At 44.3% G+C, this 15,782-nt stretch overlaps 1 protein-coding gene across 1 annotated transcript in view; it reads left to right on the top strand.

Annotated features, from left to right (window-relative positions):
• Positions 1–1,282: 1,282 nt before the first annotated feature.
• Positions 1,283–15,782, top strand: part of luzp1 (leucine zipper protein 1) — a 37,292-nt gene continuing 22,792 nt past the window's right edge. Inside the window, exons 1-2 of the mRNA XM_084481800.1 lie at positions 1,283–1,527; positions 15,584–15,658. The gene's annotated coding sequence lies outside the window, so the exon portion shown is untranslated. The remainder of the gene's footprint in view (positions 1,528–15,583; positions 15,659–15,782) is intronic.

The raw sequence follows: 15,782 nt of genomic DNA, 5'->3' as shown, positions 1-15,782 counted from the left end.
GTGTAATACCCAATGTCAATTACAGTCCTATTGGCCTTAACAAGAGGCCAAAGTTCTCTTCCCCTTCATGTTAATGATACGGATATATCATACATGCTAGGCTATACGTTCTACACACTATTCTAAGGATATAGTGATAAACAACCAATAATATATTGTCAAGTTTTCTAGTTGTAGTGCAAACATTTGATTTACTAGTTATCTATAGCATATCTTCTTTTTTTCCCCACATACAGGTACTGGTTGGGCTTCTTTCTCAGGCATGATTACATGCAGGTAGACTGCAGCCATCAGGGGTTGAACCCAGAACCTTTCTGCTGAAGGTTTAATACCCTAACTCCTAAATAGACTGGATTTAGACGTGTGGTGGTTCGGGTGGACCTGCTGAGTCTTGCTCATCAATCTCCCCCCAGACAAGTGTATGTGGGGAGGGAGGGGGGGGGGATAACTGTCTGAGGGAAGCCACTGGCTCCCGCTACAGGGCAGCTGTACAGGCCGACAGTATGCCACTCAATGTTGTGTGTTACCAATCGAAACAAAGGCTGGGGCTAAGAGATAGGTAAGAAAATAGGGTTGAATGAGGGTTGAATCCATAAAAATGTAAACATCAAGCTTATCTTATTTTAAGTATGTCGCTTCAAAGGGGACAGTCATGAATATGATTTGCAACAAGAGGAATGTCCTTTACATTCAAATGTCAAAGTGACTGAATGCAGGTTAGATGCAGAGTGTGAGTGCAAAGCATCAGGGTCACAACTAGTACAAACATACTTTTTGTACTAGTTGTACCCACCCACTCTAAAACAATTTGAAAGGGAGGGGGTATTTTTGTAATGAAGACAGGCCTAGCTGCTGCATTTTTCCATCAAGTGAGTCATTGAATAAAATGTCCCTCGCTATTTCTCAAACTGTACCCATAAAAGGTACCTAGGCTTAAACAACTTCACTTAACGCAGACAGAAGCCAGATAGAAAACACTTGTGGTGTGACCATTGACATAACATCCCGTAATAATAACGTCCTTTTTTGGGCAATGTGATGACCTGCATACCAGGCAGGGATTATTCCTCCAAGAACTTGAATATGCCCAATTGCTTGTCTCTATTTCAGATTCCCTCACATTTTTACCGGCTGGTCTTGAGAGGCGGGACCTTGTAGCCGGGAAGGGCGTTCTTTTTGCGGTCAGACAGCGCAGAGTCATTCCAAGGGGTGGGTCCTCCGGCGCAGAAAGGAAAACCCACCTTTTTCATTGTTGGGGACGCGGTGGAATGTGATGGTTTGATCTTACAGCACAGGGAATGTGAACGTGGAGAAAAGAAACAGAGAAAGCAATCCGGTCAGAGTGAAAAAACAAAACAATCCCCCTAATTTTTTGCTCCCGGGTACGTCTAGCCAGCCGACGACTATGTGGAAGAACTTGTGTTCACCGTCACCGAGTCATCTTGTTCGCGTCAACTACTCTCCGTATCAAATCGCGTGAACTTGTGGATTACCTGCGTTTCGCGCTTCTCGCCAAGGCACGCGATAGTAAGTATCCATGTTCATTTGTCAATTGTTATAAATCGCTATGGGATGTGTGCGTGGCAGCGGCTCTCTTACTTCGACAATGTCGGTACTGCAGAACTCTGAACTGCGGCAAGTTTGTACCCCTCCTCCTCCCTCCTGTTCTGTCCTAGTCCCGTTTGGCACCCGAAAATCCGGCTTATTATCATTATCAAACCCCGTCCAAAGATGTTCATAATAGGCCATTGTCATAAACCGTCCAAAAGGTGGTTAATGATGGTGACCACACACTGTATTTTTGGGTCAGGAATGGGGCTAGTTGTGTCGTAGTCAGAGGAAGCATCCAGGACTGCGGCGAAAGCCAGGTGGCAACAACAAAAAGTAGCAGTGATATATCCACTTCTTAGTTCTTGTTTTAGTTAACCGCCGCGGGTATTCGGGCTTTGGAAGCCATTTGTCCGACCGATCAAGTTAAGTTTGTTGTCTCTTTGCTAAGTGTCATTCAAATGGAGACGTTTAACAATTAACAATCTTGAGGACGTAGGCTACTTTACGTCATTGTTCACGACACTAATTCATTATACTAGTTTTTTTTTTTTTAATGAAGCTAAACTGTTTCTCCTATATGCAGTCATAATTTGCAAATAAAACGCGAATTAGGCATATTGGTGGGCAAAGGAAGACTGAAAACAAATAGGCTATCACCCACGACATCTGATGTTATGGCGAGCAAACCGAGACGATTAGTATTGCTTAGGTAGGTAGCCTAACATTAACTGTCATGTGCTGTGGTTCGTGTATTTAACAAGCACAAGGCAACGATCACATTTGGGTAACGTGGGGACATTTTAGCACGTCAAAGGCATATAGGCCTTAGCTCGAGTTGCTAATGAATGATGTTTTGGGATCACAAATCGAATCTGTCCTCTGGTAGAGGTGTGTGTGTGTGTGTGTGTGTGTGTGTGTGTGTGTGTGTGTGTGTGTGTGTGTGTGTGTGTGTGTGTGTGTGTGTGTGTGTGTGTGTGTGTGTGTGTGTGTGTGTGTGTGTGTGTGTGTGTGAGAGGTCATGTGTTGCTAAGGACTTCTCATAGTCATAATTTGGGGCCAAAGCTTTTGTTATGTTATATAAATTAATTGTTAACATATGAACACCGCTTCTGAACAGAGTGACCCTGTTGCTCTCTTGATAACAACTGAAATGGACGACATGTGTTTGTGTCCTTGTCCAACACCGGCCCCACTTTGCTGCTGCTGTTTCTGTCTCTGCTGCCGTTTGTCAGCAACCAGAAATGGCGGTGGCAGAGGTTGATTACTAAGCTGCCAGGTGGGGCTCGTAAAAAAAAAAAAAGGAGAGAGGCAGGGTGATGGAGGGGGACCTGCCTTGACCTGTTTCAGACACGAACGAGGAGGGAGAGAAAAAAAGCAACTAAGAAAAAAACCCTCACTGATCACTTTCCAGTAAGGAGCTGCTGCCTGCCTCCCAGCCAGCTGTAGTCGATGCCAGCTACCAGCCTCTCTGCTGCTTGCTCCTGGCTGGCTCACCAGAAGCCAGCCAACTCCCCACCCACACCACACACCCACATATCCCCAACCTAAAGCACAAGTATCTGCAAGTCAGCCCCGTGGAGGAGGCGGCAGCTGGGCTTAGCTGTGTGGTTAGAAAGGCTTTTTTCACAGACAGTTTTCTATCTAACTTATTCTCCAGGGTTCTTTAACTGCTTCCTCACTTCAACAAGAAGCTTAATAGAGATACTTGAAGAAGTAGTCCTTTAAGTCGTCATTTGTGTGTGTGTGTGTGTGTGTGTGTGTGTGTGTGTGTGTGTGTGTGTGTGTGTGTGTGTGTGTGTGTGTGTGTGTGTGTGTGTGTGTGTGTGTGTGAACACTGTTTACACATCCTACAAGTTTCTCTGCCAGGTACTCTTTGCTTCAGGTTTGACTGGTGTGTGTGTGTGTGTGTGTGCATGTGTTTAGATCTTTTTGGCCTGACGGCAGGAAAGCTTCCAAGAGGATGTGAACTTTGGCTGTTGCCTTTTACGGAACGTAATGGTTCGAACACTTTCAGAGACTTCTGTTTACACAACAGGAGTGCCACGGCCAAAGCTACTCTCTTGAACATGGAACTTTGATGCCTAAATGGAGGACCTCAACACCATAGCCGCGCAGTCAGACGGCGATGGCTTTTTTTGCGTCCATCTTGCATGTCACTTGGTCCAGGATTGTCGCCTGCTTATATGTATGTAAACCCGTCCTTTATTTTAGGACAGTGTTCCACGTCATGCATTATTTGTTTTCCACTGCATGGAACACTGCAACCGCCCACTGAAGCTGCCTGTCCTGCTTCATGTCAAAAACCTTAAACCAATCATTATGGGTGTCCAATAATTGTAATTATCACGGTAAATGCTGGCCCTAGGGGATTACGGAGTGGCTTAACGGCTGCTCTTTGGATTCAATTAAAATATTGTGGTTTTATGCTTCAGAGACCCAAACCACTGGGCACGTTGGAGCTAGCCTACCGGTGGTAGTGTAGTGTTACCTTTTATTGGGTCACAGAGCATGGCTTGTGTTGTGTGTTGCCATTGGCTGAGGCCAAGGAGAGTGTCACATCAGAGGAGGTTTGATCCCTCAGAGCGGCTCTAGTGATTAAACCATGCAGGTGCTGTCTTTACAGGTTTTGTCAAGGGAATCAAAGACCAGTGACAAACCATAGTGTGTGTATTCATAATGTCATATATACGTATATATCATCTGTGTGTATTTGTTATTTAGCAAGTAAATATATCAAGCATTTGCTGTTCATAGCTTTCCTCTCTCAGATAATTATAAAATCCATCATATTTTTTTTCTTTGTCATTTATTCAATAATATTATCTATATATTAACACACAGGCAGCTGGCCAGTTGCTGCTCTAGTTGCATAATGTATTTTTTGATGAGGAAAAAGCGCTGTGCAAACAAAACATTGCCTTCTTGATCCATCTCCCACTGCTTTAATTGATAGGCCACACAGCACTAGGGTTGGATATTGTAGGTCATATGTTGTGCTATTATTAGTGATGGATGATTCACTTTTAGCCTCAGCACCCATCTCCCAAGGGATGGAGTAGTGGATGACACACAGGAGGATGTAGCAGTGTTTAAAAAAGGATGAGTGGGCATAGGGGTTTGTCTTAAAAATAGCCCAGATGAAGTGTGTGTGTGTGTGTGTGTGTGTGTGTGTGTGTGTGTGTGTGTGTGTGTGTGTGTGTGTGTGTGTGTGTGTGTGTGTGTGTGTGTGTGTGTGTGTGTGTGTGTGTGTGTGTGTGTGTGTGTGTGTGTGAGACTCAGAGATATAATGTAATAATGTGTTCAGTATCCGGGCTAGAAGCTGCAGTTAACACAACGCAGGCCAGCTGGTCTGTGGGACTGTTGGCCGACACACACTGTATGGACTTCTCCATTCCTGTCCTATACATTTTCTCTTTCCTGCCAGCCTCAACCTCCTCTTCAGTTGGCAACCTATCTCTTTTCTTCTCCTGGTCTCTCTCCTCTTTTCTCTCTTCCCTGCTCTCTCGCCTGGTCGCTTTCCCCCTGCTCTCTCTCCTGTTCTCTCTCTCCCCCTGCTTTCCCCTCTGGTCTCTCTCCCCTGCTCCCTCTTTTCTTGCCGACCATCCCTTTCAGATTTCCTTATCAGCGACAGTGCAGGGCCCTGGCTTTACAACTGTGTGTGTCTGTGTGTTCCGTCAGATACTAGAGAACAAGTGTCGCTCATCAAGCAGACACAGACATTTATCTGCCCTTTGTCAACAATGCCACGAAAAGCAAGACTTTTTCTCTTCAAAATTTCCGCCCAAACAATTCTGCATTTGTTTGTGATTTATACCATGTACAAATCACATGGATATGCTGGTGTTTGTGTGAGCGTGTGTGGTCTGCGTTGCCAGTGCCAAGCCTCCCCGGACCTGTCCCCCAGACCATTTCAAACGGGGTTCGTCATTACTGAGCTGTGACGTAGGTCTCTGACACGGAGGTCTTGGAGCGCAAGCCCCCCACTGCAGGTGACCCTGGCCAGGCCGAGGGTGTCTTTTGAAGGACCACAAGCTTGAGTTCTGGGCTCTGTTTTCTCTAGGAGGCTGTGTGTGTCCATGTGACGGCAACAGATTTTCGGACCGGGGATGTGGAGTTTAATTAATTGTAAGGAATATTGAAAATGGCTGTATTTGAATGGGTGCACATGTATTTACAGTTAATATCTATAAAGTACAACTATTTCTAACTCTGGCTAAACATAATGTTCCTTGAAAGTCTTATCTCTCACATCAGAGGGCCTTGTTTCTACTTCCGTGTACTCTTAACATTTATGAACCATAACATTGTTCAATATAGTATACGGTTTACTGCGTCAATGGTATACATTCTCCCCACTACATAACACGCCAAGCATAACATAACATTTAAAAAATATATACTTTATAATGCATGATGAGGAATGCAATTCTCACCATGCATCACAAAATGTTTTTTAACGGATCATATACACTCTTTGGCTCTGAACATGCCATATGTGTACTGAATTGTAGCTACATTTACACGCAGCATGAGAAAAATGGCACACATGCTCTCTCTGACTGCTTGCCCCCAACTGAACACTCCTTTACACTTACTGGCATGTACGAGCTACAACCTTTATCTCTCTCTCTCAATCACTCCTTATTTCCTTATGACCAGAGTATCTATCTATATTGCATTTGTTTTACTGTTCGTGACCTTGACTCTTCACAAGAATTTAACTCTTTTTTTTACAACCGCAAACTCTGTTGTTTATATTGGTAGTCCGGTCTGGGCCAGAGAATACACAGACGTGTTATATTTGTATCCGTCTGCCTGTCTCGTTTTTATTTATTCATTGTAGAGCAGGGAAAAAACCACAGCGCCTTGGTGGTCCCAATGTACTGGTTCTTTTTTTGACTCTGTCCTTAATACACACATACAGGGCTAAAGCACAAGGCCCACATAGGTTCTGAATGCATTATGCTGGTTATTGTCCATCTGTCTGTCAGTCTCTCCTCTCCATCTATCCTCTGCCCTAGAAAATCAGTGGGGTCATTCAGTTTAACAACTATCCGTGGCTGTATCAAAAAACATGGCCTGATCTCAGCAGGTGTTGAATCTTATCAATCTGTAATCACGAGTCATGCCCTTGCTCTGTCCCATGGTGCAGCTGGAATTTGGACTGCCATCAACTCCCATGTGGGTCAATCTCCGCTACCGTTTGTTATACTGGTTTCCAAGTTAAGACCTAAAATAATCCTTGCTCCTCCTTCTCCTCTTCCACCTGTGTGTGTGTGTGTGTGTGTGTGTGTGTGTGTGTGTGTGTGTGTGTGTGTGTGTGTGTGTGTGTGTGTGTGTGTGTGTGTGTGTGTGTGTGTGTGTGTGTGTGTGTGTGTGTGTGTGTGTGTGTGTGGACTCTTGGCCCTTCGGCAGGTTTAACAGCAGTTCTCTTGCTCCGCACCCCCCTTCCTGTTCATGTTTGGTTCAATACACTGTAATATATATGTATATAAAAAATATATATATATATATAATAAAAAATATAAGGGGTCAAATATATATATATTGTATGTTTCTCTTTAAAACGGTAACCTCCACAATCTTGTGGGGGGGGGGGACGACACAGACTTCAAACGCTTGCAGGAGGCACAGAGAACGAGAGGGCGGGAGAGAGAATGGGAATGAGAGATGGAGAAAAAGAGGGAGAGAGATAATGAGAGAGAGTGGGGCAGAGCGAAAATGCGACTAAGGGAGGGAGGAGACTGGGAAGTTAAAAGACGTTTCTTGTAAATTCCTTTGCCACATTTTTTTCCCTCTTTAGGGTGTTTTTTGAATCGTGCGGAAAAGCCAAACTTTCCAGCACAGCTTAACTCCCTATAATGACCTGTTCTCTCATCCATCTCTTTCTCGTTTCCTTGTTCACTACTTCGGTTTGATTTGGTTATTGATTTAATACAATTTTCCCAGTCCTTTTCTTGCTATCTTCCCCACTCACCCTATCTCGGTTATCTCTATCCACTCTTTCTCTCCCTCCCTCCCTTGCTCTCCAACCTTGGGATATTTTTGGAAGTTAATAAAAAGGGAAACTGTGTGTGTGTGTGATCAAGAACACAAGGATTAATGTAATATATGCCCAGAGAATAAACATGCATGCTGTCAAGGCTGTAGGATATGGGGGGGGGCAGAGCTGGGGTGGCGTTTGGGGTCTGTAAGGGGAGGTGGGTAGCTAGCCCATGTCTTGGTGGGGGCAGGGGGGGGGGGACATTTTTGGCATATTTCAGGAGTCATTCCAGTCTGGTTCAAGGTGCATTCCAGATCTGCCCGCTTCCTCTCAGATCTCTGCTGACTGCTCAGTCAACATGTATAAAGGTCCATCCATGGGTCTTTCACTGTTTGTCTCTCAGTCTCTTAACTGTTCTGTACATTTGTCTGTCGGTCTCTTAATAATTCTGTCTGTCTCTGTTAGTTTTTCTTTATAAGTTAAGTTTACCGTGCAATAATTCTAAATTACGTATTTTTAGACAACAGGGTCACAACAACACCAGCTGGAACAAGAAGCTGATAACAATCAGAGAATTGCATTCACAATGTTTTTTAACGGATAATAACATACACTCTTTGGCTCTGAACATACGCCATATGTGTGCTGAATTAAAACACGGACTTGAGACACACACACACACACACACACACACACACACACACACACACACACACACACACACACACACACACACACACACACACACACACACACTGACCCATCAACGATTGAGCCCACTGTGAATCTTTTGTCCTTTACCCAGTGAGGCTGGTATGCGTCCAGTAACCATAACTCGTCTTTAATTTAATGTGTTTTTGTGCCACCATAATAGGTCTCCTCCACGCCATGACAGTTAAACAAATGTTCCAAACCCTCTAATCCAGAACCCTGCTTAAAACGAGCCAATGTTTTGGATTCGCTGTTTCACGGGCGTTGCGTTAAAAGCCTGTTGGATGTGAGGTTGTTTGGCCAGGGTTCTGTGTGTCTGTAGGCTGGACCCACTCACAGAACCCAGCACTTCTCTGGGTTCGTCCAGAGGTCTTCAGGCTCCACTGATGTTCCAGCTGGTGTGTGTGTGTGTGTGTGTGTGTGAGAACCCAGAGCAGTGTGTATGTGTGTCACATTTTGACAGAGAGGTTTATCATTTGATGACAAAATCTCTAACTACAGTATTATTACATTTTAACTGCTCAAAGACCGATTTCAAAAAGTGACTTGAGTTAGGCTGAATAGGATTCATAACAGATCAATAATGCTCTTTATCACCAGGAAATGCTATATCTAGTGTGAATAAGAATAAACAAGTACAGCCTTATTGTTAGATCCACTTGCTGGTTCGTTCCTGCACCCTGATTGGCTGCTTCCTTGGTACTGACCTGTGATGTCACTTTTATGCTGTTCAAGACCAACAGATGTGTAATTATGCAACTCATTATTGGGAACATTAGTTTGTTTGACAATCTTTAAACATCAATAGAAGAAATCTAGAATCCGAGTGAGCATATTGAAAACAGACTGCATGCAAAACAAAGGCAACCAAAATGAGGACGAAGGAGAGGATTTTACTGTAATCTGACACCTGTGTAAACATCCTTCCAAAAGTGATCCTTAGAAATCTATTTCTGTAATATACAGTTAGACAGCTGGATAACATTCTGTATGTATGTATGTATGTATATGTGTGTGTGTGTGTGTGTGTGTGTGTCTATGTGTCTTGATGCCTCCAAGTTGGCTTTGTGATTCATGTGCCAGCAGCTTGCACGCGTGTCTTGGCCCAGAGATTGGTGGGAAGTTGTATTTCCTGCTCGCTGGGCACAGCAGAAGACACCGGTGACAGAGTGATAAGTCAGGGGACGGATAGGAAGAGGCTGTGTTCTATTAACTCACTCTCTGATGCATGGAACACACATAGACACAAACACTCAGACTCACACACATTCGCAAAATCCCCTCCGACCCGCTGTAAGCCTATGATCTACCCGCCGGCTCTCAAAATAAAATTCCTCCCGTGGATTATTTTTCTTGTGATCAGAAAATATACATGTTCTCAGTGAAAGGAATGTTCAGACGCCATGGCAACCGGGCCTTTTGTCCTTCCTCTCCCTTCCCATAGATCACCCACTCTTCACATTCTTTCTGATATGTCTATGAACTTATTATTCCATTCTCCAGGTGTACTTGTGTACTACTTGGATTACTCCATTAACTAGGCCTTCATATTGTTGCTGTACTCATCATTTAGAAGCAAAGCTATTATATCCAAAGGGGTCGCAAGAGAGAACGCAAACAATCAAAGCACGCCAACACAGTCTAACCTTTGAAACAAACGTTTTTTCTCCTTTTTGTTGGTCCTTGTGTCAAGACGCAGTTGGACTGAAAGCTCCAACTTGAATAACTCGACTGAAATGTTATTTTCAGTTGGGGGGGCCTCAAATGTTTGGAAGCAGCAACTAGCAATCACTTTCCTTCCCCATTCCCGGAGGCATTGGTCCATCCATCCCTCTGTGTGTCTTGGCATGTCTGCTCATTGCTACTTTCACCATACTGGGATCGACCCATACAGACATCGACAGCTTAGCTATTTCCAGCCCTGTCTCTCTTTGTAATCCTCCCTCTCTCTTTCTGACCCTGCTTTGGTTTTATTTTGGAGGGGGACTCTTGACATTGAATCATTGTTCATGAAGAAATGTTTTGTAACATGGGGGGGCATATTAGTCCTATCCAACACCCAACGTTTCCTTAAGAGGTCTCTCTATCTCTGGCTAGCTTGTCCGGACCAGACTAAACGTAGCCGGATAACACAGGCAGAAATTAGATCGTAAAAACAGACCCGGCGCCCTGGAACCACAATTTGAATTTGTAGTAGAATAAGGACTTCAATCCTCAAAACACAGACACCCGCGCCCACCAAAAGCCTCACTTGGTGGCCATGTGCGAGTCATTATTTGGTCTACATCTGGAGGGTCTTCCATTCAATCATTCCTCCTGGGCTGCCTTCCATCTGCCTGCTGTAGTGTCCCTCAAATGGGGAATGCTGCATGGACAACACCAGCCAACTTCCAATCAACACGTCTGTACCACTTGTAGTTGGCGTGTATTGTGTGATAACCAATGGTGAGGTCTTTTTTGTTTGCAGTGAAGGTGTGGTTTAGCTTTGGCAGTTTGGGATTGTTGTCTCGGTCATTGTACACCAAGGCTTTGGGTCAAACACTTCCTTCTGGAACATGGAGGGGAATGTCTACCTCCACGGCCTATTCTATTCACACACACACACACACACACACACACACACACACACACACACACACACACACACACACACACACACACACACACACACACACACACACACACACACACACACACACACACACACACACACACACACACACACACACACACACACACAGCCCTGCTCACAAACTGTACATGAGTATCATGTTATGTTTATGAGTTTATTTTCAATATCTTTGATATAAAATATCCTACAAATGACATAATTCTATTCACATTTTACCCCTGCTTCCATGCCATAATTCTTGGGGGAATAAAATAACTGATTTTTTTTTATGCACTACTGTTTCTAATATTTTTTTCTTCAACTAAATGTTTATAGAACAATGGCTTCCCAATGTTTTAAAATACTATTATATTTTCAACATCTCCAACTTTATAGACGTTTTCTTTCTTTTCTATGGCCTCATTTTAAATGTGTAGCCTCAAAATGGTATTGGTAACCATTTAAAAGCGTGTAGTTCTATGCTGACAAATGGTATTGAGGGAAACAATTAGCTGTTCCTTGTGTAACCGAGAGGAACCAAAGGACTGGCACATCATGCACAGCAGGACATAAGGAACAGGTTCAAGGTGAAAAAAAAAAGGTAAAGAGGGCTGTGTTGTTTTTTTTTTGTGTGAGTGTTTTTTTCAAACCTGACAGCTTGTCAACAGACCTGATGCATTCCTGCTCCACCCTCTCCTTCCAGTGGAATGCAAAGACCAGTGCAAGGAATGCTCTTTACAGTCATAAGGGCTGGCAAACAAAAACACTTAGTTCTCTATTTTGATATCCATCTCTCAACACGCCCGTCTGTGAGACTCACAGTGACGGAAGTTAACCTGACTGGTTGTTATAATAATAATAATAATGATAATATTTATTCCCTCTCTTCTTTTTATGACTCCTCTATGTGAATCTCTCTTCTTTATAGGACTTTCCTTTCTACAGGACTCTTCTCTATATGACTCTCCTGTATATGACTTTCTTTCCTATACGACTCTTCTCTATATGACTCTCCTGTCTGACTTTCTTTCCTATGACTCCTCTCTATAGGACTCTCTCCTGTATATGACTTTCTTTCCTATTTGACTCTTCTCTATGTGACTCTTCTCTATATTAATCTCTCCTCTATATGACTCTTCTCTATATTAATCTATTCTCTATATCACTCTTCTCTATAGGAATATCGTCTATATGACTCTCTTCTCTATATTAATCCCTTCTCTATAGGAATTTCTTCTCTATATGAATCTCTCTTGTATATGACTTTCTTTCCTATATGAATCTCTTCTCTATATGACTCCTTCCACTCTCCAGGTGTTCTGTTCACTGTGTTTGATTGGGCATTCCTTTCCTCCCCTTGCAGACAAAACAACCCCAGACCTCACCAAGACACACACACACACACACACACACACACACACACACACACACACACACACACACACACACACACACACACACACACACACACACACACACACACACACACACACACACACACACACACAGAGAGAGCGCGCTTTCCCCTCTGCTAATCACCCACAGGAAATGGGCTCCCATGCAAACGAGGCTTGCCTGGCGAGGGCAGGCCGTCGTCAGGTCCAGAGCCTTGAGAAGTTCCCCAGTGGAGGAAATTGAACATGATCTCTATTCCCGCTTGTCTCTCTCCTCCCCTCCACCACCCCTTGTTTCACTCAACATGGCTCCTCCTCCTCCTCTTTCCACCCCCTCTCACTACATGCAGTTGTCCGTTATTCTGTGAATCTTTTAAACATTTTTACACACAATACTGTATAATGGTACCGTAGTTGTGTGAAGATTGCAATTTGTATAAACTGCATTCAAGCTTTCTTACTCAATTAAGTAGAGGGATGTTTGCTTGTTGCGTCTACTGGACTCTACGTTTAGGTTGCGTTTGACTGATTTACAAACCGGCAGCATGCTGAGAGGGGGTGGGGGTACAGGGACTCGTCAGTGTGAATAAATGGGGTTCCTGTGTCGTTCTGTCTGTCATATTGTATACGTTTTGTCAGCGGAGCCCTGAGTGCTCAGCAACACTGCTATATGTTATCTGAAGACGTCCATTAAAGTGGAAGGTCTTGATAAGGGCGTGTGAGAGGCGAAACGCAACACAATGACGTGTATATAGAGTTAACAGCGAGGCGAGTTGAACCTAGAGTAGAACAAGATTCCTGCACTTCTCACAACATTCTGCTATCGGCCTGCACACAGGGAGCTCCATGTTGCTGGTCCAATAGTACAATCAACAACAGCTACACACCCTTGAAGCTGTTGCATATTTGTAACCAAATCAGAGGATATTCACTGCTGGATTTCTCTGCTAGAGCACATTGTAGTCAATTCACAGGGCAGTTACATAAGTGGACTAGATCCTATAATACATTCACAGAAGATACAGTGCCAATCCATTTGACAGGCTTATGGGCAGAGCTTTAGTCCCCATTCAGTGGTTCTGTGGAGCAGAGGAGGATGAAGGAAAAAGCAAGCCAAATGGTGTTAAATGCAAGGTGCTACATGCTAGGTGCATCACACTATTTGTCTCCTGCTAACTTGTACCGTACATGCTAGTAGGTACATGCTATGTGTTTTGTGCCACACTCAATGGGCTTCACAATATGTGCCTCATCTTAGGTGGTACTTGATTTGTGATACACGCAATGCGCCACATGCTAGGTGGTTTAAGCTTTTTTCTACTGACTATATGCCACATGCTAGGTGGTACATGATGCTAGGTGGGACATGCTTTGTGCTATACTGTTATACACTAGGACATACTAGCTGCTACATGCTATGTGCTTTGTGGCACACTATGACGCTAGGTGGTACACGCTAGGTCATTTGGGCTACACTCTACGTACTATACAATATCTCCCTATTGTCTCGCACAGAGCATCACTCCAGAGGGCCGGTGTGGCGCCCCACCGGGCCTGGTTTGAGTTTGTTCTCCGTGCGGTGGAACCGTATCTCTCTGATGTGACCCGCAGGTTAATGTTCGTGAGAGGAAGGGGACTGCGGGAGAGGGAGAGAGAGAGAGGCAGGGAGACGGAGAGTGCAGGGAGGCAGGGATGGATGGAATGGCATGGATAGAGGGCAGGGGCAAGACAGCTGTTTTCAGTTGTGTGTGGTTAACTGTCCGACTACACTGCGTGCCCCCCCCCCCCCCCCCCCCCAATCCCCCTACATACAAACACTCTTACAAACATGCGGTTGCTGGTTGTTAGGGTATTCCGTGTCTTTTGGAAAGATTGTCTGGAATGCGTCTGCCTGGATTCGGGAAAATGGCTTTACTTTCAAAAAAGAGCAAACTTTTATCGTGAGCCATGTGATCCTACCAAAATGTTTTGGGTAAAAATGTCATTCTTGGTTCATTAGTATCGAGATTATTTAGGTTGCTGTTATTCTCCCTTGCTACTCTCTCCTACTTTATGTTTGGAATACATTTCCAACTTGCATAATACACGTAAACATGAGTTGTGTATTTGTTTTTATGCTGTTGTGTGCCTTCATGGATCCATAAAATTGTCGCTCATCATAGCACTACATGTCTTCTAGCTTCTGAAACATCTGCTGGAACCAGATGTGAGGGAGCAGGACACAGAGAGTCAGGGAGAGGTGATGAAAGGAGGGAAGAGGATAGGATATGTGGGGAGGTGGCCACAGTGGTCAGAGAGTTGATCCTGATAACAATAGAACTTCAACAAATAGAACTCAATTAAATTCCAGTAATTAAGTCAAACCAAGCAGCTGGTTAAATACCTATGACCATAAAAGAGGCACAGACGAATGCCAGGAATGTTTATTTTTGTGTTATTCTCATCCTTTTGTTGGCAGCAGGAAAGTAAGACTATACAAGGCTTCCCTGAAAATTTTCCATCTTTCACTCTCAACATCTTGATCGTCCTCTTCTCTCTTGCTCACTCATCCTGTAAATTCAGTCCAGACTTCCGTCTTAAACCTGGATTCTCTGTGCTTAACCAAACATACGGAATGCTACTGTAGCAGAATGCTCCAAACCTAGAGGGCTCTCTGTGCACGTGTCGTGCACAAACGTGTGCATGTGAGCTTTCACAACAAGAGAACGAGAGTTGCTTGGTGATGATTATGATAATGGTGTGTGTGTATGTGTCTTGCCGTGTGTGCGTGTCTGTATTTAGGCGTGTGTTACCACCTTTGTGTATGTGTGTGTGTCTGTATGTACGTCTGTGTTACCATGTGTGTACATTATGGTTAGGGCAGAGATGCCTCCGCTCAGACTCTTGCCAGAGTACATTGAATAGGGCCCTTGTGTTGTTGCAGCCAAAACAGTTTTGCCTGCTCATGCATGAGCCTATTGCAAAAAGTGTGTGTGTGTGTGTGTGTGTGTGTGTGTGTGTGTGTGTGTGTGTGTGTGTGTGTGTGTGTGTGTGTGTGTGTGTGTGTGTGTGTGTGTGTGTGTGTGTGTGTGTGTGTGTGTGTGTGTGTGTCAGAGCAGCAGTAAGCTCATTCGCTGTGTGTTCGCCTGCCTGTGGACGCCTCCACCCACAGTGATGGCTTTGTCAGGCCCGGCCTGCTGCGGGGCATGGGCCCAGCGTTCCGGGCTGCCAAACATAACAGCGGTCAAAGGACGGTATGAGCCGTCTATCTTGACGTTATGCTGAGCTAGTTTCTCCACAGTGAAATTTTACTAAGCACCTTGTCTCCCTGTGTGTGTGTGTGTGTTGATACAGGATGGAGACGTGTTGGGGACCAGGAGGAGTGTAGTTCACGCCATCCTTAAGACGCTTTTGTTTAAAAAAGAAAAAGTAAGTTGGGTTTTTTTTGTTCACATCTATGATAATTTTTGCTGTTGCTAATAAGTGTTACATTGCGGTGAAACACTAGTCTGTGTGTGCTTGCGTCCTTCTGTCCGTCCCGCAGCCTGTTCTG

This window comes from Micromesistius poutassou (assembly GCF_964030765.1).
Source record: "Micromesistius poutassou genome assembly, chromosome: 17".
Classification (NCBI taxonomy): Eukaryota; Metazoa; Chordata; class Actinopteri; order Gadiformes; family Gadidae; genus Micromesistius; species Micromesistius poutassou.
Note: the sequence above shows the minus strand (reverse complement) of the source record. Positions and strands in the feature narration are given on the sequence as shown.